Genomic DNA, 6000 nt, shown 5'->3' with positions numbered 1-6000 from the left:
GATTGCACTAGCTTTTGTATTGAATGAGATGTCTGAAAAACTTTGATTCCTGAAGTGGTGGTGGTTGGGGGTATTTATAGCCCCAAGCCCCCAACCACCAAACCAACCGTTGGGGGGGATTGTCTGTCGATGGGCGCACCAGACAGTCCGGTGTGCCAGCCATGTCACCCAACCGTGAGGGTTCTGACGCTTTCGACAGTTGGAGCTCTGACATCTTGGGGCACCGAATAGTCCGGTGCCACACCGGACAGGCACTGTTCACTGTCCGGTGCGCCTTCTGGCGCTGCTCTGACTCTGCGCGAACTGTCCGCGCACTGTTCATGTTACAGGGGACCGTTGGAGTCGACCGTTGCACTTCTTAGTCATTGCTCAGCTGGCACACCGGACAGTCCGGTGACCCACCGGACAGACCGGTAAATTATAGCGGAGCGGCTGTCAAGAAACCCGAAGGTGAAGAGTTCAGCCTATACGGTCCCTGGTGCACCGGACACTGTCTAGTGGTGCACCGGACACTGTTCGGTGCGCTAGACCAGGGTTCTCTTCGGTTTCTTTTGCTCCTTTCTTTTTGAACCCCAACTTGAATCTTTTTATTGGTTTGTGTTGAACCTTTAGCACCTGTAGAATATATAATCTAGAGCAAACTAGTTAGTCCAATTGTTTGTGTTGGGCATTCAACCACCAAAATCAGTTAGGAAAAGGTTTAAGGCCTATTTCCCTTTCAATCTCCCCCTTTTTGGTGATTGATGCCAACACAAACCAAATCAAATATATAAGTGCAGAATTGAACTAGTTTGCATAAGGCAAGTGCAAAGGTTGCTTGGAATTAAACCAATTTATACCTTCCCTAGATATGCATGGATTGCTTTCTTTCTTTTAACATTTTGGACCACATTTGCACCACTAGTTTTGTTTTTGCAAATTCTTTTGGAAAATTTTTTCAAAGTCCTTTTGCAAATAGTCAAAGGTATATGAATAAAATTTTGAGAGGCATTTTCGAGATTTGAAATTTTCTCCCCCTGTTTCAAATGTTTTTCCTTTGACTTAAGCAGAACTTCCCCTGAATGAAATTCTCCTCTTAGTGTTCAAGAGGGTTTTACCAATATGAAAAAGATTTAGATACCAATTGAAAACTTCTTTTAAAAACTTTGAAATTGGTGGTGGTGTGGTCCTTTTGCTTTGGGCTATATTTCTCCCCCTTTGGCATTAATCGCCACAAACGGAGTCTTTTGAGAGCCCTTTTTACTTTCTCCTCAATGGTATGAGTAATAATAGTAAAGATTATACCAAAGTGGAGTGTGGAGTGACGGCGAAGGGTAAACAATATCGATAGAGTGGAGTGGAAGCCTTGTCTTCGCCGAAGACTCCATTTCACTTTCAATCTATGACTTAGCATAGGAATACACTTGAAAATACATTAGTCGTAGACATAAAAGAGATATGATCAAAGGTACATAAAATGAGCTATGTGTGCAAAGTATCAATCAAAGTTCCGAGAATCAAGAATGTTTAGCTCATTCTTAAGTTTGGTAAAGGTTTTCTCATCTAATGGTTTGGTAAAGATATCAGCTAGTTGGTCTTTTGTGCTAACATAAGCAATCTCGATATCCCCCTTTTGTTGGTGATCCCTCAAAAAGTGATATCGAATGGCTATGTGCTTAGTGCGGCTGTGTTCAACGAGATTATCCGCCATGCGGATTGCACTCTCATTATCACATAGGAGAGGGACTTTGCTCAATTTGTAGCCATCGTCCCTGAGGGTTTGCCTCATCCAAAGAAATTGCGCGCAACAATGTCCTGCGACAATACTCGGCTTCGGCGGTAGAAAGAGCTACTGAGTTTTGTTTCTTTGAAGCCCAAGACACCAGGGATCTTCCCAGAAATTGGCAAGTCCCTGATGTGCTCTTCCTATCAATTTTACACCCTGCCCAATCAACATCTGAATAACCTATTAAATCAAAGGTGGATTCCTTGGGGTACCAAAGACCAAACTTAGGTGTATGAACTAAATATCTCATGATTCATTTCATGGCCCTAAGGTGAACTTCCTTAGGATCGGCTTGGAATCGTGCACACATGCATACGGAAAGCATAATATCCGGTCGAGATGCACATAAATAAAGTAAAGAGTCTATCATCGACCGGTATACCTTTTGATCTATGGATTTACCTCCCGTGTCGAGGTCGAGATACCCATTGGTTCCCATGGGTGTCTTGATGGGCTTAGCATCCTTCATTCCAAACTTGGTGAGTATGTCTTGAATGTACTTCGTTTGGCTGATGAAGGTGCCCTCTTGGAGTTGCTTAACTTGAAATCCTAGGAAATACTTCAACTCCCCCATCATTGACATCTCGAATTTTTGAATCATTATCCTACTAAACTCTTAACAAGTAGATTTGTTAGTAGACCCAAATATGATATCATCAACATAAATTTGGCATACAAACAAATCATTTGCAATACCACATTGGTCTGGATGGTTTATTCTCTTATAGGTCGGTACATTTGGGAGGTTTGACCACCTTTTGGTCTGGAGGTGAATTTGATCACCTACGAGCACTACCGGAATCCGAGGCTTTGCCGAGTGTTGTCTTCTTTGCCGAGTGCCTTTTGTCGGGCACTCGGCAAAGAAGGCTTTGCCGAGTGCCGCACTCGGTAAAGTTAGGCGCTCGGCAAAAAGCCTCTTTACCGAGTGCTGAACACTCGGCACAGGACGGCACTCGGCAAAGAATGATTTGCCGAGTGTCAAACACTCGGCAAAGGGGGCTCTCGGTAAAGGGCCGTCAGTGGCCGTCCCAGAGCTGACGGCCGTCAGTCTTTGCCGAGAGCCAACAGTTGGCACTCGGCAAAGAGGCTTCTTTGCCGAGTGCCACATAGTTGACACTCGGCAAAGCTCTCTTTGCCGAGTGTCATCTGTTGACACTCGGCAAAGTGTATTTTCATTTTTTAAATTTTGTCTCCCAAACTTTTTGTGGTATGTTCCTACACTATGTAGACCTACATGTATCATTTGTAGACAATTATAACATAGTTTCCATAGTTAGTAGATTTAGTTCGTTTATTTGAATTTCTTCGGAAAATTCAAATTTGAACTGCAGGTCACTCGAAACTTGGAAAACCATGCATGAAAAAATGATATTCATGTTACTTAGCATAAGTTACGACCGATTGCAGAAGCGTACCGGACACTTCGAGCAACATGCTCACTAAACATGGCCGTGAACTTGACATCCACGTGTTTAAAAATTGTATAAAACACAAACAAAGTCAGAAAATCATGAAACTTGTCCACGTGTCATGATATCATATGTACAGGCTGTGATAAAAATTTTAGAATGTTTGGAGAAAGTTGTGAGACACTATGTGTAGAAACCTAAGAGATCCACATTGAAACTCTTTGATTTCATGTGTAGTCCTCTAGTTTTCTACACATAGTGTCTCACAACTTTCTCCAAACATTCTAAAATTTTTATCACAGCATGTACATATGATATCATGACACGTGGACAAGTTTCATGATTTTCTGACTTTGTTTGTGTTTTATACAATTTTTAAACATGTGGATGCCAAGTTCACGGCCATGTTTAGTGAGCATGTTGCTCGAAGTGTCCGGTACGCTTCTGCAATCGGTCGTAACTTATGCTAAGTAACATGAATATCATTTTTTCATGCATGGTTTTCCAAGTTTCGAGTGACCTGCAGTTCAAATTTGAATTTTCCGAAGAAATTCAAATAAACGAACTAAATCTACTAACTATGGAAACTATGTTATAATTGTCTACAAATGATACATGTAGGTCTACATAGTGTAGGAACATACCACAAAAAGTTTGGGAGACAAAATTTAAAAAATGAAAATACACTTTGCCGAGTGTCAACAGATGACACTCGGCAAAGAGGGCTTTGCCGAGTGTCAACTATGTGGCACTCGGCAAAGCGTAAGAACAGAATCTTTGCCGAGTGTCTCCCGGTTGACACTCGGCAAAGCCCTCTTTGCCGAGTGTCACATCTAGGGCACTCGGCAAAGAGTACTTTAAAATTTTAAAAAAATCTTTGCCGAGTGCCAGATCGCGGGCACTCGGCAAAGACAGTATACATACGCCAGTTAACCTTTCTTCCTCACTTCACTCTCACTCTCTCACTCACCGTCGCCGCCGCCGCGCCCCCCGCCCTCGAGCTCGCCGTGCCGGGGCCGCCAGCCCACGCCATCGCCGCGCCGGGGCCGCCCGCCCGACCGAGCTCCTCGCCACCCGAGCTCCTCGCCGCGCCCGAGCTCCTCGCCGCGACGGGACCGCCGCCCGCCCGCGCCCCTCGCGCTCGCCCTCGCCGCGCCGGGACCGCCGCCCGCCCGAGCTCCTCGCCGTCGCCCTCGCCGCGCCGGGACCGCCGCCCGGGGCCGTCCGCCCGCGCCCATCGCCGGCCCGCGCCCCTCGCCCTCGCCCTCGCCGCGCCGGGGCCGCCGCCCGCCCGCGCCGCTTGCCCTCACCCTCGCCGTGCCGGGGCCGCCCGCCGCGCCCGCGCCCCTCGCCGTGCCCATCCGGTTCGCCGCCGCCGCGCCCGCCCGGTTCGCCGTCGTCGCGCCCCTCGACGCGCCCCTCGCCATCCGGTTCGCCGCCGTCGCGCCCTCCACGCCCTCGCAAGCCCGTCGTCGCGCCCTCCACGCTGTCGCGACCTCCACGCCGTCACGCCCGTTCGCCGTCGTGCACCGTCCACGCCGAGCAACTAGGTACAAACTCATTTTGATTGTGTATGAAATAGAGTCAGTTTTTTTGTGTGTGATTGTGTATTGTGAAATAGAGTTAGGTTTCTAATGGTCACTTTGCTTGCATTAGGTAAGTCTTTTAATTGCACAAATTATGTTTATGTGGTTATTTAGGCATTAATGTATATGTGTGGATATGTATATGTGTGGATGTCAGCCATCGTGCTGCTACTTATATTTACAGGCTTTGAAAACCTCCCCGTGCAGGAGAGGTGCTGCCGGATTTTTTTGTTGATAGGCTTTGGTTAAATATGTTATAGGATGGAGGACCGTGAGTGGATGTACACGAGCCGTAGAGGAAGGAACGATGTCACCACTGAATGGATTAGAAAGACCGATGATTTCGTGGAACGGGCATATGGCGAAGCTGCTAAAGGGGCGAAGCTAGTCCCATGCCCGTGCGGCAAATGTGACAATCGGAAAAGAAAACCAAAGAAGGTCATGGTAGAACATATTTGGAAGAATGGATTTATGTCGGGCTATACTCGGTGGATATTTCATGGTGAAGCGCATCGTACGAGAGAGGAGGTGTTGAGACAACGTGTCGAGGATTATGACGCGGATGCGGGGGTAGCAGATATGTTGAACGACTATCAGGAGGCACAGTACACGGGAGGATGTATGGATGACGAGCCAGAGCCGACTGCAAAGGCGTTCTATGACATGTTCGACGCGGCACAGAAACCCCTTCACGGCCAGACAAAGGTTTCTCAACTGGATGCCATTGGGCGTGTAATGGCGTTCAAGTCGCAGTACAGCATGAGTAGAGACGCATTCGATGGCTTGTTGACGGTTATTGGGAGTCTGCTTCCGGATGATCACGTTATGCCAAAGAGCATGTACGAGGCACAAAAACTACTTCGTGCACTCAAGATGACGTATGAGCAGATTCATGCTTGTCTGAAGGGCTGCGTGCTATTTAGGAAAGAATACGCGGAGGCAAAGTACTGTCCCAAGTGTAATTCGTCTAGGTTTATGGAGGTAGACTCTGGTGATGGACAGAAGAGGCAGCTCGACATCCCCTTGACAATCCTACGACACCTTCCGTTCATACCGAGGATCCAGCGTCTTTACATGACAGAGGAATCCGCGAAACAGATGACATGGCACAAAAATGGAAAACGATACAATCCTGACAAGATGGTGCACGCATCAGATGGTGAAGCATGGAAACACTTTGATGACATTCACCGTGAGAAAGCCGAAGAGGCTCGTAATGTACGTGTTGCCTTGGCCACAG

The sequence above is a fragment of the Zea mays genome, chromosome 2 (genome assembly GCF_902167145.1).
Source record: "Zea mays cultivar B73 chromosome 2, Zm-B73-REFERENCE-NAM-5.0, whole genome shotgun sequence".
NCBI lineage: Eukaryota > Viridiplantae > Streptophyta > Magnoliopsida > Poales > Poaceae > Zea > Zea mays.
This window is presented reverse-complemented; position numbering follows the sequence as displayed.